We start from the raw sequence: 26,982 nt of genomic DNA on the forward strand, positions 1-26,982 counted from the left end.
CAAAAAGGCTGGCTTAGTCTGCATTCTTCCCAGCAATGAAAGAGAGTCCCTTTTCCCCCCTACATCCATGCGAGCACTGCTTTTTGTTTGTTTGTTTTGTTTTTGTGATGTGTGTCAGTCTGTGGTGTAAGTTGATATTAAGTTTTTCTTTGGATTCATATGATTCGTGAAGTGGAGTGTTTTTCATATTCCTATTGTCAATCTGTATTTTGTTTTTGAGAAATACATTTCTCAGTATTTTTGAGAAATACTGTTCGTTACTTCTCTCCATTTTTAGATGGATTTAGATTTCCTTTTCTTGTAAAAGTTCAATCAGTGCCTTATATATCTTAGATATTAACCACTTACCTGATGGATATTGGATAAAAGTTTCTCCCATTCTGTAGGTGGTCTTTGTATCCTAGTCACTATTTCCTTTGAAGTGCAGAAGCATCTCAGTTTAATGTAGTCCTATTATTTAGCTTTATATTGTTTACCCTATTTATCACTTTCTTAGTCAGTGGTGTTTCATCCTTGAAGATGCCTTTAGTTTCAAAGTTGTGAAGTGTTCTGCCTCCATTTTTTTCAAGGTTTTTAATCTATTTTGATTTGACTTTGTGAGTGGTGTTAAGGAGAGGTCTGAGTTCATTTTTTTTTTTTTGCATAATGTTGACCAGTTTTCCCAGGACCACTTGTTAAAGAGGCTTTTCTTGCTCCACTTCGTATTTCTTGCTTTTTTTTTTAATCAAAAATTAATTGTTCATAAACCTCTGAATTCATCTCTGGATATTCAAGTCTATTCCACTGATCAAAGGGTCTATCTTTGTTGCAATACTATGCTCCTTTAATGGCTACTCCTTTTGGGGAAAGTGATTTCTCCCATCTTTTATTTATTTATAATTTTTGCAAAGGATTGCTTTAGCTATTCATTAACATTTATTTTTCCATATAAATTTCAGAAACAGCTGGTCAACTTCTTTGAAAAATGTCATGAAAATTTTTATAGAGTTTGCATTAAATCTGTATAATGCTTTAGGAAGTATTGACATTTTAATGATGTTAATCTTCCCAATCCATGAGCAGGGTATACGTCTTTAATTCATTGTGTTCTCTTTTATTTATTGAAGCAGTGGTTTGTAGTTTTCTTTATATAGCTCTTTGACTTATTTAATTAACTCCATGATACCTGCTTTTCTGAAAATAAATTACAAATGGAATTGTTTTTGAAATATCATTTTCTTCTCTTTGATGACAGAATCATAATTTTATAATTTAATCATTTTTGTATATAGAAAAGCCATGGATTTTTGTTTATTAACTTTGTAGCCTGACACTTTACTATACAAGTCTATTGTTTCTAGAATCCTTATTGTGTAGTCATTGGGATTTTCTAGATATAGAATCATGTCATCTGCAAACAATGAGAGCTTCCCTTCCTTTCCTATGTGGATGCCCTTAATGTCTTTTTCTTGCTTAATTGATATAACAAGTGCTTTCTGTACTAGAGTGAATAGAAGTCATGAGAGGGGTAATCTTATCTTGAGCCAGATCTTGTGGAAAGGCCGTTAGTTTTTCCCCTGTAGAATATGAAGCTTGCAATGGATTTGTGATAAAAGGTTTTACATTATGAGTAAAGTTCCTTCAGTTTTCATATTATTAATATATTTTGTCTTGTTTGGATGCTGGATCTTCTCAAAAGCTTTCTCAGATCCTTACAACTATTTGGCTGTGGTGTATAAACTTCTTGATTAGTTGTTGGACTTTATTTTCTAGTATTTTTGTTGAGGATCTTTGCATCTATTTTTAACAAGGAGATGGGCCTATCATTCTTTTTTTGTGATGTCTTTGTCAGCTTTTGGTATCAAGATGATTTTAGCTTTATAGAAACTATTTGGAAGTGTTTCTTTTACTTCTATTTCCAGGAAGACATGAAAGAGGATTGAATGTAAATTCCCTAATGGTTTGAAAGAATTCATGAGTGAGTTAATCTGGGCCGGGGCTTTTGTTTTGGGGAAGCTTTCCGATTATCCAATCAATTCACTCAGTAGTGATAGGTCTCTTGAGGTATTCCTAATTATCTTGACTCAAACTTGGAAAGTTGTAGAAATACAAAAAACATATCAATTTTTTCCAGATACTCCTATTTAAAGGCACAAATATTCTCAAAGGAATCTGTAATTACCTTTGAATTTTTGTAGTACCTGTAGTGACATCCCACTTTTCATTTCTAAGTCTACTTATTCTCTCTCTCTCTCTTCCTTTCTTTATGAGTCTTGCTAATGGTTTATTTTTTTTTTTATTTTTTATTTTTGGTTTTTGGTTTTTGGGCCACACCCGGTGACGCTCAGGGGTTACTCCTGGCTGTGCACTCAGAAGTCGCTCCTGGCTTGGGGGACCGTATGGGACGCCGGGGGATCGAACCGTGGTCCATCCTAGGCTAGCGCAGGCAAGGCAGGCACCTTACCTCCATTGATCTTTTGGATTGTTTTCTGGGTTCATTAATTTCTGCTCTATATTTTTTATATTTTCTGCCTGCTTACTTTTAGCTCATTTTGTTGCACTTTTTTCCAATTACTTAAACTGTACCATTAAATTATTTAAGTAGGTCTTTTCTTTCTGATGAGTACTTGTAAAGCTATAAATTCCCCTGGATTCTGATAATTTGCATCTTCATTTGTTTCCAGGAATATTTTGATTTCCTCTTTGTTTATTTTCTGACCCACTGGTTGTTCAGGAATGAGCTGTTCAAAATCAAGGTTTTAAAATTATTTCTCCTTGTCTGCTTGAAATTCATCTCTATATTCAGTGCACAGTGATCTGAGAAGATAGCAAGATAATTTCTATCTTTTTGTTTTTATGGAGGTTATTTTATGCCCAAGTATGTGATCTATCTGGGAAAATGTCCCATGTTCATTGAAGAAAGTGTGTATTCAGTTTTGGGGGGATGAAGATCTCTCTCTCTCTCTCTCTCTCTCTCTCTCTCTATATATATATATATATATATATATATATATATATATGTATGTATGTGTGTGTATCTACTAAGCTACTCTCTTTTTTTCTTCCTTAAGAGCCAATCTATATTTGTTAAGTTTTAGCCTTATTGACTTATCAAATTGTGATGAGGTGGTGTAGAAGTTTGTCACTATTATTGAATTGCTATTGATGTCTTTCTTCAAGTTTATCAGCAATTGTTTTAAATATTTTGCTGTCCCATCATTGGGTGTATGTATGTTTAGAATGATTTCTTCTTGATATATACATCCTTTAATTGGTAACATATCTTTTATGCATAAAGTCTCTTAAAATGTTTTTATGCATAAAGTCTGTATCATCTGATATTAATATGACCACACATGCATTTTTATGAGAATTGTTTGCTTAAATGATTGTTCTCCAACCTTTGGATTTAAATCTATATTTGCTCTGATTATTCAGATGGTTTTTTCCAGGCAGAAAAATATTGGATTCAAGTTTTTAACACATTTTCCCATTCTGTGTTTCTGAACTGGTGCCTTTAGTCCATTGATTTTAAGAGAGATAATTATTATGTAAGTAGGTGTCTTCATTTTGTAGGAGTTAAGTGTGTTTTGGGGTCTGGATTTTCTGAAAATAGAACCTTCATTTCTTCTTTTAAGGTTGGTTTTGATTCTGAAATTTTTCCAAGCTGTCGTTCTTTTTATGATGCTGTGTATTCTTCCTTCAAACCTGGTGGATGTAATCTGGTGGATCAAGAATTCTTGGAGAAGAATTTATTTCATAGAATTTTGTTACTGTAACCTACCACTGTCTTTGGACCTAAGGGATTGCTTCTGATGAATATCCTGTAATTCTTAAGGATGCTTCTTTGATATAATTTCCTTTTTGATCTTGCTGCCTTTAGCATTCTCTTCCTATCTGTAGTACTGTTATTGTGACTATAATGTGCCTTGGTGCTTTTCTTTGGATCTCTTTTAGCTTTTTCTCTTCAGGTGTGCAGGATTTTATTGCATGCAATCATAGATCTATAAGTTTCTCTTCAATGATGTCCTTGATTATTGAATTTCCATGGAGATGTTCTTCCTGGTTTCTCTTGTAATCCAAAGATTCTTATGGTGTTTTTATTTAAGTTATCCCAGACTTCTATTTTCTTTCTTTTTTTTTTTTTTTGACAATACCCAGTCACACTCAGAGGTTACTCTTGGCTATGCACTCAGATATCACTCCTGGCTTGGGGGACCATACGGGATCTTGGAATTGAACCGAGGTCCGTCCTGGGTCAGCTACATGCAAGGCAAACACCATAACTCTCTAGCCCCCAGACTTCTATTTTCATCTGTTCACATTCTTTGAATATTTTATAATATCTTTATTTAAGCATCTTGATTACAAATATGATTGTGATTAATCATGTAAAGAACACCCCCTTCAACAGTGCAACATTCCCACCACCAATGTCCCAAATCTCCCTCCATTCAACCCCATCCCTACCTGTACTCTAGACAGGCTTTCCAATTCCCTCATTTATTCACATGGTTAGTTCTCAGTGTAGTTATTTCTATAAATGCACTCACCACTCTTTGTGGTGAGCTTCATGAAGTGAGCTGGAAGTTCCAGCCCTCCTCTCATTGTCTCAGGATTGTTGCAAAAATGACTTTATTTTTCTTAAAACTCATAGATGAGTGAGACTATTCTGCATCTCTCTCTCTCTCCCTCTGATTTATTTCACTCATCATGATAGATTCCATGTGCATCCATGTATAGGAAAATTTGATGACTTCATCTCTCCTAACGGCTGCATAATATTCCATTGTATATATGTACCACAGTTTCTTTAGCCATTCATCTGTTGAAGGGCATCTTGGTTGTTTCCAGAGCCTGGCTATTGTGAATAGTGCTGCAATAAATATAGCTGTGAGGAAGGGGTTTTTGTATTGTATTCTTGTGTTCCTAAGGTATATCTCTAGGAGTGGAATAGCTGGGTCGAATGGGAGCTTGAGCAATTTTCAGATTCTGGAGGAATCTTCATATCGTGTTCCATAGAGGTTGGACTAGACGGCATTCCCACCAGCAGTGGATAAGAGTTCCTTTCTATCCACATCCCTGCCAGCACTGATTGTTCTCGTTCTTTGTGATGTGTGCCAATCTCTGTGGTGTGAGATAGTATCTCATCGTTGTTTTGATTTGCATCTCCCTGATGATTAGTGAGGAGGAGCATTTTTTCATGTGCCTTTTGGCCATTTGTATTTCTTTTTTATCAAAGTGTCTGTTCATTTCTTCTCCCCATTTTTTTTGATGGGATTAGATGTTTTTTTCTTGTAAAGTTATGTCAGTGCCCTGTAGATTTTGGAGATTATATTTTTTCCATTATCTGATCATTTGTTTTAAGGCTCTTTTCCAATCTCTTCTGTTGTATGGGGTTGTTATATAGCTCATCTTCCAGCTCACTAATTCTGCCCTCATCTGATGCTACTCTGTGAGGCTTTCCAGTGAGTTTTACATTCACCACCAATTGTTTTTTAAATCCTGTTATTTCAATTTTGAAATTTCTCATTTCTACTTTCATATAGTCTTGATTCTTATTTGAGATTTGTTTGGTTTATTCCATAGATTATTTAAATTATTTGATTATGCCAAATATTTTCTAAAGTCCTTATCTCAGAAACTGGGTCTTATTGGTTCATCAGAGCTATTATCTTCATTCTTTAAGCATGTGATGGTGTGTTATTTCACCATTTACCACTTACAGTGTAGTAGTTTCTGCATGCACTGACTAGGAAAAGTGTAAGGCTGTGGGGGAAGGTTTTTAGCTGTTGGTCTCTTTCCCTCAGTGTAGTTCATGCTCATTTGCACTGTGAACAAGCTCTCAGGTGAATCCAAAGTTTTCTATTATTTTTAAAAATACATTTTCAATTCTATACAATTAAAACAAGACTTGTTTTCTTTTGAAAACTCAATGTATACAGTTAATAGATTGTAATATTAGTTGACTTGTAAGGCAACTAAGTTTTATAGCATGAGAAATGTCTCTATACATTGTATTTTTGCTAATAAACAGATACATGTTTTCTAATTTGGTGATTTGGGAGGTCACATTCAGTAATGTTCAGGGATTACACCTGACTATACACAGAGATCACTTTGCAAGATTGAAGGACTAAATTTGTAACTAGGCCATCTTATTTCTTAATTTTAAAGTATCGATTAAGGCTATATTTATCATATCAGCATGATACTAAAATGAGGACAACTCTCTGACAAATGTATCAGAATAGAATATTTGAGAAAAAGCATCCATATATATGGTCAGATGATTTTTCACAAAAAATATGAGAGCAAGATATATAATAAAGATAGCCTGGTGCACCAAAAATAGATAACCACATTAAATAATTAAAGATAGACCTGTATTTCACAGTTTACACAAAAGTTAATTCACAGTGGATCAAAGACCTTGGTTTCAGACAAGAATCTATGAAATGTACATTAAAGAAAACATAGAATGTTTCAAGATCTGTGCCTCACAGGAATTTTCAATGATATAATTTTACTGGCAGAGGCAACAGAATAAAAAGTAAATGAAACTATATAAAATTAAAGAGTGTCTGAATGAAAATTTTTTTCATGCAGTAAAAAGAAACAAGGATAAAACTAAAAGACAGTTGACTAATTAGGCAAAAATATTTGCACTGAACACATCAAACATCTGGAATACATAAAGCACTCACAAAAATCAACAACAAAAAAATCCAAAAACTTTATGAGAAAATTGAGAGAAAAAATAATTAAGGATTTCTTTGAGAAAGACCAACAGGTACATTTATAAATGTTCACCACATAATTTATTAAGTAAACCTAAACCAATATTTTATTAACAATAAAATACTTTCCTACCAGTGAGAATGTCATGTATCAATTATATTGGGAACAATCTGTCAGTAGGGGTATGGTGAAAAGAAAGGAAGTTCTATCCACCTCTGTTAGTAATGCTACCTGGTTCAAGCTTTACAGAATATAGTATAGGGACATATCATTAAACTATAATTGTGCTGCCATATGACCCAACAATTTCACTTATGAGGGTGAGGTGAATAGTAGGGAACGTAAAACCTCTTTTGAGAAGAAAACTCTAGTTGGGGAATTTGTGTTGGAATATACTATGCCTAAAACCCAGGATGCATAAATATTCATTCAAAACACCTATGCATTGTATTATTTATTGTAGCACATAGTACATTTAAAATATTAAGTTAACATAGATTTCCAGTGATAGATAAATGGATCATGAAGACATGATATATAATGGAATATTACCGAGCATAGAAAATATTAAATCTGGGTGGCAGGAGCCTTGGGCCTTTCTTGCTTTCCAGCACCTGAGAATTTGATCACTTGAGCATTCTTCCTTGAGGGCCTGCCTTCCACAGAGGGCAGTCACCCCGCCCACAGACTTTGGACCAAACTGACTTCTGCTGGGCAGCAGGACTGCAGCTGCAAAGTGAAGCAGAGTGGTCACTCATCTTCTAGCTGATGAATACCACCATAACACTTAGAAAAACCTACGATACAAGCTTAACAATGGGAAAACCTTGTAGGCAAAGAGTATGCACAGAGAATAAAGATGTTAGCTCTGATGATCCAAAAAAATACCAATCATCTGATTAATCTCTCACATAGGAGTTTAGAATAGAAATATGGAGGCTCCTCGTGGAAACCAAAGAAAATATAGCTCTAGCTAAACAGAACACAAAGATAGAAATCAGAAAACTTCAAACTGAAATAACAGATCTGAAAACATGGTAGCCGAACTGAAAACTTCAATGGAAAGCCTCTCCAACAAGGTAGCAGCACTGAGGACAGAATCAGTGAACTGGAAAAATGAAATGCAGAACAACTCCATACAGCAGAAGAGATTGGAAAAAAATCTTAAGGCAAATGATTAGACAATGGAAAAAGGACTCAAGGAATGTGAACAGATGAAAATAGAAGTCTTTGATAAACTCAAAAGAAGCAACATAAGAATCATTGGAGTCCCAGAATCCTTGGAAGGAAATCCCCAGGAAGAATCAACAGTCAAAGACATCATCACAAAGAAACTCCCAGAGCTCAAGACTGCATGCAGTCAAATCCTACATGTACCAGCTAAAAAGAGTACCAGCCAAAGGGACCCAAAGTAAAACACCCCAAGACACATCCTAGTCACAATGATCAATACACAGATAGAGATAGAAATACTGAAAACAGCAACATCAAAAAAGGAATTTACATTCAAAGCAGCATCCTTAAGATTTACAGTAGACATGTCACAAGAAACAAATCCAGAAGACAGTAGTGGGATAATGTGTCAAGACTGAAAGAAATGGATTCTTCACCTAGAATATTGCACCCAGCCCGACTCATGCTCAGATTTGAAGAAGGATGCATAGGTTCATGGATAAGCAACAGCTCAGAAACTTCACAGATGCAAAACCAGCCCTAAAGGAAAAGTTGAAAGGTTTACTTTAAGATAAAACAGACCAACAAACACACAAAACTTATACACAAAGATGATATTAAATCTCATTACAATCATCTTCCTCAATGTTAATAGATTAAATGCACCAATTAAGAGACACAGAGTGGCAAACTAGATCAAAAACATGAACCCAACCTTGTGATGCCTACATGAAACACACCTGAATAGTCAGAAGAAATATAGACTCAAAATTAAAGGCTGGAGGAAAATTATTCAAGCAAACAACACCCTTAAAAAAGCTGAGGTGACCATATTAATATGTGTCAACACCAACTTCAGACTCAAAAAAGTTGTAAGAGACAAAAATGGTCACTTTTTACCAATCAAGGGATATGTGCAACAGAAAGAAATCATACTACTAAACATATACGCACTCAATGAAAGACCAGCAAATTATCTAATACAATTATTGACAAATTTGAAATAAGACATCAATAATAACACAATAATTGTGGGAGACCTCAAAACAGCCCCATCAACACTTGATAGGTCAACCAGACTGAAACCCAACAAAAATATAGTAGCCCACAAAAGAGAAATGAAAGAGGCCTAGTATATATATATATATACATATATATATGTATGTATGTATATATGTATGTATGTATGTATATGACACTTCTTCCCCAGAAACCTGGATATACATTCTTCTCCAATGTACATAGGTCATTCTCCAGGATAGACCACATGCTGGCACATAAAACATACCTCCATAAAATCAAGAGGATAGAAATTTTGCAGGCTACTTTTGCTGATTACAAGGCTCTGAAATTAGATGTGAACTATAAAGGGACACAGAATAAGAACTTTAACAATTGGAAATTAAAAAGCCTGCTACTGAACAACCAGTGAGTCTGAGATGGAATCAAAGAGGAAATCAAATTGGGCTACATCCGTTTGATGCTCAGGGGTTACTCCTGGCTTTGCACTTAGAGATAGTCCCTATCTTGGGGGATCATATGGGACGCCAGGGAATTGAACCACAGTTTGTCTTAGGCTAGCACTTGCAAGGCAGACACCTTACCTCTCGTGCCACCTCTCAGGCCCTCATTCTTGATAAAAATTCTCAGCAAGATGTGAATGAAAGGAACCTTTCTCAATATTGTTAAGGACATCTACCACAAGCCAATGACAAATATCCTCAATGGAGAAAAACTAAAAGCCTTTCTTCTAAATTCTGCTACAAGACAAGGTTGTCTGCTCTCACCACTCCTATTCAACATAGTACTGGAAGAACTTGCTATAGCGATTAGGCAAGAAAAAGATAAGAAGGGCTTCAAGATAGGAAAGAAAGAAGTCAAGCTCTCACTGTTTGCAGATGACATGATACTTTAATTAGAAACCCCAAATACTCTACCAAAAAGCTTCTTAAAACAATAGATTCATATATCAACGTGATAGGCTACAAAATTAACACACAAAACTTAATGGCCTTTTTATACACTAATAGTGATAGGGAAGAAGTGCACATTAAGAAAACAACCCCATTCACATTAGTGTCACACAAACTCAAATATATTGGACTCAACTTCACCAAAGACTTGAGGGACCTATACAAAGAAAACAATAAAACCCTGCTCCAAGAAATAAGAGACGACATGTGGAAATGGAAACACCCTGCTCATGGATTGACAGGATTAACATAATTAAAATGGCAATACTCCCCAAAAGCATTGTACAGATTTAATGCGATCCCTCAAATGATACCCATGACATTCTTCAAAGAAGTGGATCAAACACTTCTAGAATTTATTTGGAACAATAATCACTCTAGAATAGCTAAAGCACTCCTTGGGAAAAGGAATATGAGAGGCATTAATTTCCCCAATTTTATAATGTATTATAAAGCAATAGTTATCAAAACAGAATGATATTGAAATAAAGACAGACCCTCAGATCAATGGAATAGGCATGAATACTCAAAGAATGTTCCCCAGACATACAATCACCTAGTTTTTGTTAAAGGAGCAAGAAATCCTAAATGGAGCAAGGGAAGCCTCTTCAACAAGTGATGTTGGCACAACTGGTTAGCCACTTGGAAAAAGTGAACTCAGACCTCTAGCTAACACCATGTACGAAGGTCAAATCTAAATGGGTTAAAGACCTAGATAACAGACCTGAAACCATAAGCTATATAGAATAACACATAGGTAAAACACTCCATGACACTGAGACTAAAGGCATCTGTAAGGAGGAAATAGCACTCTCCAAACAATTAGAAGCACAGATAAACAGATGAGAATATATTAAGCTGAGAAGCTTCTGCACCTCAAAGGAATTAGTGCCCAGAATACAAGAGCCACCCACTGAGTGGGCGAAACTATTCACTCAATACCCATCAGATAAGGGGTTAATATCCAAAATATACAAGGCTCTGACAGAACTTTACAAGAAAAAATCTAATCTCATCAAAATATGGGGAGAAGAAATGAACAGACACTTTGATAAAGAGGAAATAGAAATGAAAAATGCTCCACATCACTAATCATCAGGGAGATGCAAATCAAAACTATCATGAGGTACCATCTCACGCTACAGAGATTGGTGCACATCACAAAGAATGAGAACAATTAGTGCTAGTGGGGATGTGGAGAGAAAGAAACTCTTATTCACTGCTGGTGGGAATGCCCTCTAGCCCAACCTTTATGGAAAGCAATATGGAGATTCCTCCAAAATCTAGAAATTGAGCTCCCATATGATCCTCTAACACTCCTAGAGTTATACCCTAAAAACACAAAAATACAGTACAACAATCCCTTTCTCAGACGTATATTCATTGCAGGGCTATTTACAATAGCCAGACTCTGGAAAAACTAAGATGCCCTTCAACAGATGAATGGCTAAAGAAACTGTGGTACATATACAGAATGGAATATTATGCAGTAGAGATGAAGTCATGAAATTTTCCTATACATGGAAAAATGTACATGGAATCTATTATGCTGAGTAAAATAAGTCTGAGGGAGAGAGGTAGATGCAGAATAGTCTCATGCATCTATGATTTTTAAGAAAAATAAAAGACATATTTGCAATAATTCAGAGACAAAATATAGGAGAACTGGAAGGTCCAGCTCATGACATGAAGCTTGCCACAAAGAGTGATGAATGCAGTTAGAGCAATAACTACACTGACAACTAACATAACAATGTGAATAAATGAGGGAAGTAGAAAGCCTGTCTAGAGTACAGGCAGGGGTGGATTGGGAAAGAGGGAGATTTGGGACATTGGTGATTAAAATGTTGCACTGGTGAAAGGGGGTGTTCTTTACATGATTGCAACTCAACTACAATCATATTTGTAATGAAGGTGTTTAAATATAGATATTAATAATAAATAAATAAAACAAAACCCACGAAAATATTAAATCATACAATTTATTGCAATCACAAATTCAACTGAAAGACATGTTAATTAAAGAAAGCTATAAGGTCAAACACAAGACATCACGTATATGATGGAATGTAATATTTCAAAGAGGATTTGCTTAGATTATGTTTAGTTCTAGAGTAAAAAGAGAATGACAGAGAAAGAAAAAATGAGGAAAAATGTAAAGCAGGAACAAAGGGAGTAAGTGTCAAGGGTTTCCAGTATATTGGTGGAGTGAAGGAATCACATAGCTAAATATCTGAACCACAGTGTCAATAATTTTGAAAACAAGTGATTCAAAGTTTAAGAAGTGCCTATCATGGTGATAAGCTGGGTACGATGGTGGAGTGGGCAGGAGGGAATTTAGGAATCTTGGAGAAATGAAGAAGATGCTGGTGGTATTATTGATGCTGGTATATAGTATGTCTAAAATCTAACTATGTAATAATGTAAATAATGGGACTTTAATAAAAAAAAATCCCTGATTGCTATTTTCTAGAACTTTGTATGCCCAAAACTTATTTATATGAATCTTAATACATCATGTGATGGTTTTGGAAGGAGAGCCTTTAGGAAATACTTAAGGAACTATGGTGAATCCATCATGAATGCAATTATTGCCTTATAAAAGAGGTTTCCTTGTCACCACTGTACACAGGGGAAAGCTGCCATCTATAAATCAGGAAGAGAAACCCCAACAAATTGTGATCATGCTGACAATACAATCATGCTAATGCTTTGATCTTGGCATTCCTAGTCTCCAGAACCATGAAAATATATTTCTGCTGTTTGTGATTCATCTAGATGGTAATATTTTGTTATGAGAGTCAAGCAGACTAAGTTACTAATCCTGTGATACTCACTAAGAATACTTCACGAAGAAGTAAATCTCTAAGAAGGTCATAAAAGGGGAACTTCTGTTCACCAGGACATGTGCCAATTTTAGCTCTTTGGGGGCTGTTTCTTTGCACTGCAGGTAAAAGAACCCAAGGATTGAACCTAATTGAACCCAAGAATTAAGGCATGCCAACTTCAGATAAGTATCAGAGGTTATGTAACCAATAACACCTTAACTTCATTAAAAAATGTTTGTGTCAAATAGTAGTGAGTGCATTTAGGGTAGAGAAAGTACCACTATAACAATGAGAGTTGGAAATGATCGTTCCAGTCAAGAACTGGGTGCTGAAAAGAAATAAAGTAATATGCATGATATCCCATTCAGTAACAATATTGAAAACCACAATATCTAAAAGGAAAAAAAAAGGAGAGGGCAGAGAGAAGTGGGAGGGTGGGAGGGAAACTGGGGTCATTGGTAGCGAGAAATGTGCTCTGGTGAAGGGTATTGTACATTGTATCACTGAAACTGAATCATGAACAATTTTTTAACTGTGTATCCCTTGATTATTCAATTAAATAAGTTATTTATATAAAATTAAAATAAAATAAGACTTAAATATGTCTGTTGGTTTGGGAAGTCACACCCTGTATTATTTTCTCTACAATATGAAAATCACTACACTGTTTCATAAGAAAATATTATGATAAATTATTATGCTACTTGGAGAACAGTGAAATAAAAATGGGTTATGAAAAGAACCCTGCCTTGTGCTCCACTGTCTCACTGGCCCACCTTGCCTTCATTTTAACAAGAAACATTGAACATTTTTATGGGTCATGTCAATATTGCTCTGAATCTGTGAAAACACTTTGGTTACTTAAACATCTCAAGAAGACATAAAACTTGGAATTTTTTCTGGCTCTATGATGATTAGGATTGCTGACACTTATAAGTGTTCTTCTTGGGAATGTTTTTAGCCCCAAATTAATTTCAGGTTGTATTAAAGTTATGAAAGCATATCAGTTCTAGATGCTCCCACCTTCATTAATGGTAGCTGGCCAGAAATGTCACCACCTCAAAGAAATGGCTCTTCCAGAGTATCTAGCAAGGTTTCAAATATTTTTTTAATTATGCAAAACTATATAAAAAGATTTTTATGAAGAATAAAAGGCATGGTACTAATATAAAATGTATTTGTCAGGAAACAATTATTTTTTTATTATCTACATGTCATTGCATTTGAAGGAAGATCATCGAATAATTACATCTCCAGACATTTCTAATTTGTATTTTCATAAAGCTTGAAGGGTTTTTTCAATAAATGCAAGAAAGAAAAATATCTAATGTATAGGCAACTTTAATTTTATCTTCTTACAAACTTAAAAAATTTGACGCAATATATTTTTTTAATAAAAAGACAAGTCTTTCTGACATGCTTTATGCTTCTCCTTTGTTGTTTCTCTTCCATAACTAAGAGATGAATGCATATTTAAAAGTTAAATTCTTGAGGCCGGAGAGATAGCATAGAGGTAGGGCATTTGCCTTGCATGCATTTGGTCCCCCAAGCCTGTCAGGAGCTATTTCTGAGCCTTGAGCCAGGAGTAACCCCTGAGCACTGCCAGGTGTGACCCAAAAACCAAAAAAATAAAATAAAAAATAAAAAAAAGAAGTTAAATTCTTAGTTTTATAGAAAAATGCAGAAATATAAGGTAAAAAATAAGTAATCTGTGCCTTAAAGTTCTATGAAAAAGGCAGGAGCCTTTATTTAAAATATAAGAAATTAAAAATGAAAATAACCAGTTTGTGTGGTAGTTTTTATTTTATTTTATTTTATTTTATTTTTGCATAGGTACAGCAAAAATTGGGGAAAATAGAAAAAAAATAAACCTTTGGTCTAAAAAACAGGGAGGTCCAACCCAGTAAAACATTTTGTTAAAAGACCAACAAGGGGCTCTAGTAGTTCCAGTAAAAGTTCTTCTCAATCACAGTTGGTGCAGGCAGGTTTCTGTAGTTAGAGATCTTGGTTTTTGTACATATTGTCGATATATACAGAGTGTTAAGGAGAGTCTTCTAATTTCATCTCACCAGGTGACAATGCAAGGAATCCTGTCCTGAAAGCAAGTTCTTGCTGTTTCCAAGTCGTCAGATGTCATATAAACCCACGCTGGAGCAAGTCAGTACCAGGGTAGCATTAGGGCCTTCCCAGGTAGAAGTCAATTCCTAGTGCTAGTGCTGAAAACTATGCTATTCCCATAGAGAAAATAAGGAAAATTGAAAGGATGGGGCAATGGATCAAGTGGTCTCGAATGCATTTGTGGAGAAAAAAATAAGGATGGAACTAAATACCCAAGCCAAAGTCAATGACAATAGAGCCAAGAGATTTAAACTTCAACAATCTTAAACTTAAATGGGCCTGCTATACTAGTAGTCCAGGGAACAAAGAGTTGTAGTATAGGATGCACTCTGGGAACATTGGTGGAGGGAGGTTGAAATTGGTGGTGAGAATGGCTCTGACTCACTGTATATTTGAAATCCAAATATGAAGGACTTTGTAGATCTCAATGGTTTCAATAATATAAAATTAAAAAAAAAACAGATAATTTGGGGCCGGAGCAGTGTCGCAAGTGGTAGGGCATTTGCCTTGCCCATGGCTAATCTAGAATGGGCTGTGGTTTGATCCCCCACAGTTTCACATGGTCCCCCAAGAAGGAGAAATTTCTGAGTGCATAGCCAGAAGTAACCCCTGAGCATCACCAGGTGTAGCACTAAAAGCAAAAAATAATAAAGTTAAATTCGTGCCTTTTTTTTTAAAGTAAGATATTCTGAAAAATCCTACTTAAAAAAGTAACTGGGAATAGAAGCCCAAGTACTAATTAGTCTTGTAAGGTGTCTCAACGTAGGTTGATAAGCCTTTGCTTTGCTTTGTGTCCTCTCTACAATATAGAAATCATTACACTGATATGAAGATATTATGAGAATACTTTGTCATACTGGAAGATCAGTAAAGCAGGTATGGTGATGAGAACCATGAACTGTCCTTCCTTCCTTCCTTTACCTCATGTGAAAGAGATAAATCATTTACCACTGAAGAGCCTTGCTTTTTACTATGTAAAATGAACTGTATTACAAGATTTATACTTTCCCAATATGTAATTGTTGGCAAGGTGTGGTAATTATAAGATACTAGGATAAGTTCCCTCTTTGATAACTAATCTTTAGAGACCTTTCCAGAACAAAGATGTTAAAAAGGATTGTGCCTTCTTTTTTTCTCCTCTTTGTTGTTTTTGGATCTTTTTCTCTAAGAAAAACAAATTGCCATTTTGTGAGCAAACTTTAAGTAAATGTGATAACTATGCTGGATAAAAAAAATAAGGTCTCGTCAAAACATATGAGTAGCTACAGAAGTGGATTCTACAGTCCCATTGAATGTTAAGATGATTGTAGGTCTGGTTGATAGTAATATCTGGAATGACTTTGGTTCAGAGAGTTTGAACTAAATCACTTGCAGATTTCTGATCCTCAGAAACTCAGCATTAATAAACTTGTCTTAATTTGTTAAGTTTCAGAGTTATTCACTGTGAAGAAATAGATAACTTACAATTGTCTCACTTTTTAGTTGCTTTATCTTGTTTTGTTTTAGTTTTTTCACACTTTTTGTTGAAGGAGGCTACTCGCAACACAGGGCTTCTGAAGTCACTCCTCCTGGTGCTTATGGAAATAATCTCACTTTGGATTCAATGTTCCAGTTCAGAAAACATTAGGAATGATGTCAAAGACACAGATTCTTTATAACAGAATAGTCAATCATTTAAATTTTGAACAATATTTATGTCATGCCAAGAAAAATTACATATTAATTGAATTTCTAATGGAAATTGGCTACTAACTGCTTATGAAATAAGACAAATATAATAAAGGAGAATTGCGATTAATATTACAAAATTTGAAAAAATGAACTGAGGCATAAGAGACTCAAAATATAGCAAAATTCTGAAAAAGAATTAGTCAACTCAGAAGAGTTTGTACAGTTATATGGCAGAGCATTTTTTTTACCATAAAAGATGCTCATTAAATTTTTACTCTGTGACTTTAAAGTGAAACATTCATAATTAAAAATTAAACTGTCAGGGGCCAGGCGTGGTGCTAAAGGTAAGGTGCCTGCCTTGCCTGCGCTAGCCTTGGACGGACCGCGGTTTGATACCCCGGTGTCCCATATGGTCCCCCAAGCCAGGAGCAACTTCTGAGCACATAGCCAGGAGTAACCCCTGAGCGTTACCGGGTGTGGCCCAAAAACCAAAAAAAAAAAAAAATTAAACTGTCAGCATATTTAAAAATAAATTATATAAAATATAATAATATCAGTTTCTAAAGGGCGAATCATATAATTTGCCAAAAGAATTATATATAAAATATAATTAAATATATAATATGTTATTGTGTATAAAATGTTATTCCAAAGCAACTTCAAGTCTTTAAGTAATTTTTATTAATTACTTTATATAAACACCATGGCTATAAGATTGTTCATAATACATTTGTTGTTTTTTCCACAATTAAAGTCATACAATATACAATACCCTTTATCAGTGCACATTTCCCACCTCTGATGTCTCCAATTTCCCTCCCATCCTCCTTTATGCCTTCTCCCCTGCCTGATTCTGGGACATACATTTTTTCTTTTCTCTCCTCTCCTCTACTCCCCTACTCTCTCCTCTCCTCTTCTCCCTCTTCTTCCTCCCTAGATTCCTCTAGGGCAGGACCACAAAGTGTTGTACGGAGGGCCACAAATGGCCCTCGGGCCACGAGTTTGAGACCCCTGGTTTAGAGGCAAAGGAGCACTGTAAAAACAGTGTTAGAGTGGCAATTATTGTTTTCATAGGCCCACCAAAATATGGGGGGCATGGAAAGGAAAAACATTGGCCTAAATACAAGGAGACCTTACCCCTGATGTTTCCTGACGTAAGTCCAATTCTAGACTCCAGGCAAACTAGTTTGTCCAATACAGGTCATTGTCTGTAGTGCCAATACACTTTTATTTTTCACACAGTCTCTGTTGTTGGTATCATGTTTCTGTATTGAAGATCCTGGAATCTGTATATCCTACATTGAAGTCAGGATGGTGCATAGCTTCGTCTAATTTCAACTCAGAAAAGCCCTGTCCAGTACGCAGGTCGTTGTTGTTCAAAACAACTTCAAGTCTTTAAACTACTCTTGATGTATTTGTATTTTACTCTAATAAGACCATGACTTTTCTCTAACAATCAATAAACACAAGGAATATTTTTCTTATTATCAATAAGGATCCTGTACTTATTGAATAAGTTGTACATTGTGTTAATTAAATCTTGGTTCAAATTCTAGGAGTCACAACTTACCAGAACAAAGACATATAAGCAGAAACAAATGTGGAAACAAGTGCTGAAGGACAAAGTAAACTATGATGAATTTATGAAATTTCAGTGAATACCCCCTGAGAGTTAAAAAAAAAAAACTTCAGGGGGCTGGTGCAATAGTGCAGCAGTAGGGCATTTGCCTTGTATGTGGCTGACCCAGGATGGACCTGAGTTCTATCTCCAGCATCCCGTATAGTCCTCCAAGCCAGGAGCGATTTCTGAGAACATATCTAGGAGTAAACCCTGAGTTTCACTGGGTGTGACCCAAAAAACAAACAAAGAAAAAATTAGGGAAGTTGGCCATAAGGAGATCCACAATATTGCAGTAAATATATCCTTGTATGTATAGGAGTGGGCTAAGAGAAAAGGAACGTTTTGTTTGTTTGTTTATTTTTTGTTTTGTGTCCACACCTGATGACACTCAGAGGTTACTCCTGGCTATACTCTCAGAAATCGCTCCTAACTTTGGGGACCATATGGGACACCAGGGGATTTAACCGAAGTCCGTCCTAGGCTAGCGTATGCATAGCAGATGCCTTGATGCCCTGCACCACTGCTCCAGCCCCATAAAAGGATCACTTTTAAATGCAACAGTCAGCTTTGTACTTCTTTTTTGTATATCAACAATCAATTTATAATTTAAAAAAATGTTTTGGTTTTTTTGGGCCACACTTGGTGACACTCAGGGGTTATTCCTGGCTGTGTGCTCAGAAATGGCTTCTGGCTTGGGAGAACATAAATGACACAGGAGGATTGAACCTCAATCCATCCTAGGTCAGCTGCGTGCAAATCAAATGCACTACCGCTGCACCACCACTCTGGCTCCTATAATAAAAAATTTAATAAAATAAATTATTTAATTGAATAACTATGGAACACACAGTTACAAAATTATTTATAATTAAATTTCAGTCATACAAAGTCCAACACTCATCCCTTAACCAGTGCATATTTTCCAACACCAATGCCCCATTTTCTTTTTATTTTCCTCCATTCTCTTACCCTTGCCTGTCTCTATGGCAAACCCACTCTCTCTCTCTCTTTCTCTCTCTCTCTCTCTCCTTCTACTCTCCCTCTATGTTTGTGTATGTGTTTACCGATTATTTTTCTTTTGACCACTGTAGTTTGCAATAATGTTACTAAAGGGATAGCATTCATATTCTTTTATCTCCTTTCAGTGTCCAGTTTTTTTTCCAGAATGGTAATTTCCAAATATCATCATCATTGTGGTCCCTTCTCTAGCCTATCTGCATGGGAACCATCCTATCATGGACTATACCTCTTGGCTCTCTCTATTGATTTGGGAATTATTACCAAACTATACTGTTTTGATATATCCCACAAATGTGTGTTATCATTCTATGACTATCCCTATTCCTGTGAAACATTTTGCTCAGAATAATACTTTTTATATCCATCCATGTGTTAGCAAATTTCATGACATCATTTTTCTTTTTAAAATTTTTTTAATATCTTTTAAATTTTTTAATGATCTTTCTATAATGTTACTTCCCATTTTATTTCTTTTTTTTTCATTAGGAAAAACTTGATTTTATTTTTTTTCCAAATTCAAGTCAGAGTTTATTTACTATTTTATTCAACATTTGCACATTAATTTTTCTATTGCTTCTTTTTTTTATCTTTTAAATTTTTAACTGAAACCCAACTACAAACATGTTATTATCACGATGTTTAAACAAAGACACTATTATAAGAAAAGAAATTAAAAATAAATTTTCAATCCATTTTCTTCTTATTTCCCCTCTTTTTCTTCTTCTTTCTGAGGTCAGAAGAGATTGGGCTCATTTGGGGTAGTATGGCTGTAGACTCTTCTTCCTCTTTTTCCTCTTCTTTCTCTTATACTTCTTCCTCCTCTTCTTTCTTTTCTTTCTCCTCTTATACTTCTTCCTCTTTTTTCCCTTTTCCTCTTCTTCTCCTTTTCCTCTTCTTTCCCTTCTTACTCTTTTATTTTATTTTTCTCTTCTTTTTCTTCTTCCCCTTTCTCCTCTTTTTCCTCTTCTTTTTCTTCTTCCTCCTACTCTTTTTCTTCCTTTTATTCTTCTTCCTCCTCTTCTTTTTATTCTTTTCTTACTATTATTTGTCCTGTTCTTACTCTCCTTTCTCCTCTTCTTTTTCACACCCACACCCGGTAAGATGTCCCCACCCAACTAGTGTGGGGCCAATTCCTGCTATGCGATTGGGCACCCAGAGACATTATAAAGGACTGCTGCCCTGCTCTCTGCCTTCTTTCTGTGGGAGCCAGACCAGAAACACCAAGGATCATCATCTCTCCAGGACTCACACACTCCGTCACCCTGCTTATCTCTTAACCCCTGAACCCCACTTCTTCACATTGTAAGAAGCAATCTACAACCTTAACAATAGGGAAATTTTTCTGTAAAACCCCATGTTTGAAGAATCAAGATGGTTGCTGTGATAATCTGAAAAGTGCCAAACAGTTAGGTATCCTCTCAAATAAGACGTTTAGAATAGAATTATAGACGATGTTCAGGGAGCTCAAAAAAAGCATCGATAGACTTGAATGGAGCACAAATAAGCATCAAGAGGATTTGACGATTGAAATTAGAAATTTCACACTAATATAACAGGTCTGAAAAACTCGGCTTATAAATTAAAAACCTCAATGGAATACTGCTCCACTGGAGTAACGGAAGCTGCAAACGAGGTCAGTGAGCCAGAGGATGAGATGCAAAACAACTTAATACAACAGAAAATATTGGAAGAGAACTTTAAAGCAACTGATCAGACAATGTCTAAACTACTTAAAAATGTGAACCAATGAAAATAGAAGTCTGAGAAAATCAACAGAAAGAACATAGGAATCAATGAAGTCTCAGAAACCCAGAACAAGAATAATAGGAGTTGGAGGAAGAGTGAGAACAGGAAGAGGAGGAAGAAGAATTTTAAGAAGAATAAGGCAAAGAAGAAGAGTAAGTAAAATAAGGCAAAGAAGAGTAAGAATAAGGGGTAGAGGAGTAAGAAGAATATTGTGAAAAATAGTAAAAGAAGGGGGGGAAGATGAAAAGGATTCATCCTTTTTTTCTGAAAAAGAAGAGGAGGACTTCATTTTTTATGACAGTTGAATAGTATTTCATTATGTGTAGACACACACTACACTTTCTTTATCCATTCATCAGCTCTTGTGCATTTGGGCTCTTTCCAGATTCTGGCTCAGGTGAACAGTGTTGGAATGAACATAAAAATGCAGAGGACTTTTCTGCATTGTGTTTTTTGACTACTATATAATATTTCCAAGAGTGGTATAGCTGGGTCATAAGGAAGCTCAATTATATTGAGGAAATGCCATAATGGTTTTCAAAAATTCTGGACCTGTTGACTTCATAACCAACAATTAATGATAATTCCTTTCTACTTGCATCTGTGCAAGCACTGGTTGTTCTTAGAATTTTTGACCTGTGACAGAGTCTATGGTGTGAGATATCACATTGTTGTTTTTATTTGCATATCCCTGATGAATAATGATGTGAAGCATTTTTAATGTACTATGGGCCATCTATATTTCTTCTTTAAAATTTTTTCATACATATCTTTGTCCCATTTTTGAAAAGGGTTAAAAATCTTTTACTTGTTAAACTCTACCATTGCCTTGTATATCTTAGATACTAACCCCTTACCATAAAGATATTGATGAATAGTTTCTCCCATTGATGAGCAGTCCTTGTAGCCTGATCACTATTTCCTTTGAGATGCAGAAGCTTCTTAGTTCATTGCAGTTTCATTTGTTTATCCAGGGCTACACTTACTTGGTCAATGGTGCTTCATCATTCGATATACCTCTACCTTCAATGTCATGGTGAGTTCTGTCTGATTTCCTCAGTATACCTTGTTTTTATGTCTGATTTTAAGATCTTTAATTCATTTTGAATTAAGTTTTTTGCATAATGTTAAAAAGAGGTCTGAGGTTTTTTTTTTTAATATAGATGACTAATTTTCTCAACACCACTTGTTGAAAAGGCTTTTCATGCTCCAATTTGTATTTCCTGCCTTTTTATCAAAGATTAATCGATCATATAACTTATGGTCTGTCTCAGGATATTCAAATATATTACATTGATCTCAGACTCTACATTTATTCTAATACCATGTTGTATTAATTAGCACAACTTTGTAGTTCAGTTTGAATTTGGGTAAAGTTATGCCTCACAGCTATTTTCCCCAAGGATAAAACAATTGTTTTAGTGATTTATTGTGGTTTATTATTCAATTTTGATTTTTTGTCGTTTTTGATCTATTTTTTGAAATATATCCTGGGTATCTTTATAGGGATCCATTAAATCTGTACAATGCTTTGAGAATTATTGACATTTTAACTATGTTAATACAATCTATAAGCAGAGTATATATTTTCACTTTCTTGTGTCCTCTTGAAGCAGTGTTTTGTAGTTTTCTTAATATAGGTCTTTAATCTATTTAATTAAGTTGATTCCAAGGTATTTGCCATTCTGAGGGACAATTGTGAATGAAATAGTTTTCTTAAACATCTCTTTCTTCTTTTTAATTATTAATATATAAAAAGTCATGTATTTTTGCATATGAATTTTGACCCTGCCACTTTACCATCTCTACTTTTTTTATTGTTTCTGCCACTTTACCATATCTATTGCTTTTAGGAGCTGTTTTTGTTTTGTTTTAGGGTTACAACTGGTGACACTCAGGGGTTACTCCTAGCTCTGCATTCAGAAATCCCTCCTGACAGGCTTGGGGGACCATATGGGATGCCACGGGTTGAACATGGTTTAGTTGTGTGGAAGTACAATGCCTTAACTGATGTGCCATCACTCCAGCACTAGAAGCTATTTTTGGTATTGATTTAGAATTTTCTAAATATTATGTCATCTTCAAACAGTAAATGTTTGACTTCTTTGTCTCTTATCTGGATGCCCTTGATCTATTTTTTTTTTTGCCTAATTGCTATGGCAAGTACTTATTATACTATATTGAATAGAAGGGGCTAGAGATAGTAACCTTGTCTTGTGACAGATCTTAGAGGAAAGACTTATTTTTCCCTTTAACCCTAACCTAACCCTAACTAATTTGACAAGTTTGATAAGTACGGTATTTGCTACAGGTTTGTGGTAAATGACTTAGACTATATGGACAAAAGTTACTTTAATATCCATCTTGTTGTGAATTGCTTTTATGAATGATGCTGGATCTTGGAAAATTCTTTTTATGCATCTATTGATATGACCATATGATTTTTATATTTTTATTGATGTAGTGTATTATGTTGATTGACTTACATATGTTAAACTATCCTTAATTTAAAACATATTTTCCAGTCATGTAAAAAAATGTCTTAACAGAGTATTTAAAATATGTTCAGCGGGGCCGGAAAGATAGCATGGAAGTAAGGCTTTTGCCATGCGGCATCCCATATGGTCCCCCGAGCCTGCCAAGAGTGATTTCTGAGCATAAAGCCAGGAGTAACCCTGAGCCCTGCTGGGTTTAACCCAAAAACCAAACCATCCCCCCCAAAAAATCTACCTGCATGTCATTAAAACTGCAAGGAAAAGAAGAGTAATAAAGGTAAAACACCTAAGAGAAATTCAAAAATCTGTCCCCTTCAGGTACATCTCTCTCCAGATTCCACACAAATGGTTGATAGAAGTTCTAGGAATATGTGTGAGGACTCCATTCTTCTGGTGTAACATGGATAAACTCTTAGAAGCTTTTTTTTTTTTTTTTTTTTGCCTTCAAGGCATTTGCAATTGCCCTTTCTTTATTACTCTTAGCATTTTGCTATCCATTTTTCATGACAGATAAATTTCTTAAAGTGGAAAGATGCTGCTTTAAAAAAAACCAGTTTTTGATATTAAAATCACTATCTTATTCCACCACAAGTCATTTATTTGTTCTTCGGAGACCTGTTATTTTTATTGGAACTACTGTGTAGAAAAAGAATAAGAATATCCACACTTGGGATAGATTCCAAGACACCTTTCTACAGTCCCCAAATAAAACAATCCTTTTCAAATTAGTATGGTTTAGCCAAAACAAAACAAAATAATGAATAAATAGCCTCTATATATAATCTCAGTAGGTACAACAAAAATTTGCAATTCCAACAATTCCATAAAGCTAGAAATTGAGAACATAATTAGCAAAATTTAATTAGCTTCTGTAATAATAAAGATAATAATAATACTAACAATAATAATAATAATAATAAACTCTCATTTTTATATCATAAATCACAATCTCAGGAACCAAGTTTCTGGACATTTTTACAACATTTTATAAGTCAAATATATATATCTAAGAATCATATTTCTAGAATTAGAATTAGTATCACTAAACTTGAGCTTTACAAAGTTTGCCTGTATAGGCAGAGGGGAGCAGTTATACTATCAGTCTGGGGGGCAAATGAGGGAGATATGGGATATATGCTGGGAACAGGGGTGGAAAGAGGCCAATACTGGTGATGAGAATGGCTTTGATTCATTGTCACTATGTACCTTAAATATTACTGTGAAGGATTCATAATTCACTTTGGTCACAATAAAAATTATTAAAAAAACTGAGAAAACTTAGTGACTTGAGTATAATAAGCATAGGAGGAAAATGCACAGTCACTGTTAAATTTCAAAAAAATATATACCGAAAACAATTATGATAATTGAGGAATCAGTAAATAAATAAATACAAAAAAGTGAGTATTGTTGACTGAACCAGAAACTGCCCTTTTATATACCATGACTGCACATATCATTATAATTGCAGAATAGTCCTTTTTTCTAATAGGGAATAGGAATCAGAAATGCAGGGTAATGGGAAAACTCATCTAGAACTTACTTGGGCCCCAGCTCGTGGAGAAAACTAAAGCCAAAGCAGCATCCCCTATGTGATCATAGAACTGGAATTCAGTCAGAGACGAGCTTGAGCTTCAAGCATCCTAATCTCACTGGTCTTTGCCCTTTTTATCCTCAATCATTTTTTAGGCTACTATTCTGATTGCCAAACAAAGAACTGTTTAGAATCAAATAAACTTGAGTTACAAGTAGCAACTGTGTATGCTGATGTCAATTAGTTTTCATTATAAAAATATTCAGTTAAGATCTTGGTTTCTTTTATTTATTTTTTAAAATTTTTTTCAATATCTTTTTTCTTTATTTAAACATCTTGATTACAAATATGATTGTGATTAGGTTTCAGTCATGTAAAGAACATCCCCTTCACCAGTGCAACATTCCCACCACCAATGTCCCAAATTTCCCTCCATCCCACACCACCGCCACCAGTACTCCAGACAGGCTTTCCAGTTCCCTCATTCATTCACTTGATTATGGTAGTTCTCAGTGTAGTTATTTATATAATTGCACTCACCACTTTGTGATGAGCTTCATGAAGTGAGCAGGAAGTTCCAGCCCTCCTCTCATTTTCTCTGAGGATTGTTGCAAAAATGACTTTTATTTTTCTTAAAACCCATAGATGAGTGAGACTATTCTATGTCTCTCTCTCTCTCCCTCTGACTTATTTCACTCAGCATGATAGATTCCATATACATCCATGTATAGGAAAATTTCATGACTTCATCTCTCCTGACGACTGCATAATATTCCATTGTGTATATGTACCAGAGTTTCTTTAGCCATTCGTCTGTTGAAGGGTATCTTGGTTGTTTTCAGAGCCTAGCTATTGTGAATAGTGCTGCAATAAATATAGGTGTGTGGAAGGGGTTTTTGAATTGTATTCTTGTGTTCTTAGGGTATATCCTTAGGAGTGGAATAGCTGGGTCAAATGGGAGCTCAATTTCCAGATTTTGGAGGAATCTCCATATCGCTTTCTATAGAGGTTGGACAGGATGGCATTCCCACCAGCAGTGGATAAGATTTCATTTCTCTCCACATCCCCACCAGCACTGATTGTTCTCATTCTTTGTGATGTGTGCCAATCTCTATGGTGTGATATGATATCTCAACGTTTTTTTGATTTGCATCTCCCTGATGATCAGTGATGAGGAGCAATTTTTCATGTGCCTTTTGGCCATTTGTATTTCTTTTTTATAAAAGTGTCTGTTCATTGTTTCTTCCCATTTTTTTGATGGGATTAGAAGTTTTTTCTTGTAAAGTTCTGTCAGAGCCCTGTATATTTTGGATATTAGCCACTTATCTGATGGGTATTGGGTGAACAGTTTCTCCCACAAGGTGGGTGGCTCTTATATCCTGGGCACTATTTCTTTTGAGGTGCAGAAGCTTTTCAGCTTAATGTATTCCCATCTGTTTATCTCTGCTTCCACTTGTTTGTAGAGTGCAATTTCCTCCTTGAATATGCCTTTGGTATTAATGTCATGGAGTGTTTTACATACATGTTGTTCTATATACCTTATGGTAACAGGTCTGATATCAAGGTCTTACATCCATTTGGATTTTACCTTCATACATGATGTTAACTGGGGGTCTAAGTTCAATATTTTGCAAGTGTCATGCTCAATTTAGGATTTCTTGCTCTTTTGTCAAAAATTAGGTGATTATATGTCTGAGAAACATTGTCTAAGAACTCAAGCCTATTCCATTGATCTGAGGGTCTGTCTTTATTCCAATACCATACTGTTTTGATAACTAATGCTTTGTAGTAGAGTTTGAAGTTGGGGAAAGTAATGCCTCCCATTTTCCTTTTCTCAAGAGGTACTTTAGTATTCGAGGGTGTTTAATGTTCCAGATGAACTTCATAAGTGCTTGATCCACTTCTTTGAAGAATGTCATGGGTAGTTCTAAGGGGATTGTATTAAATCTGTACAATACTTTGGGGAGTATTGCCATTTTAATGATGTTAATCCTGCCAATCCATGAGCAGGGTATGTTTCCATTTCCATGTGTCCTCTCTTATTTCTTGAAGCAGGGCTTTAGAGTTTTCTTTGTATAGGTCC

Source organism: Suncus etruscus, chromosome 6 (assembly GCF_024139225.1).
Source record: "Suncus etruscus isolate mSunEtr1 chromosome 6, mSunEtr1.pri.cur, whole genome shotgun sequence".
Taxonomy (NCBI): domain Eukaryota; kingdom Metazoa; phylum Chordata; class Mammalia; order Eulipotyphla; family Soricidae; genus Suncus; species Suncus etruscus.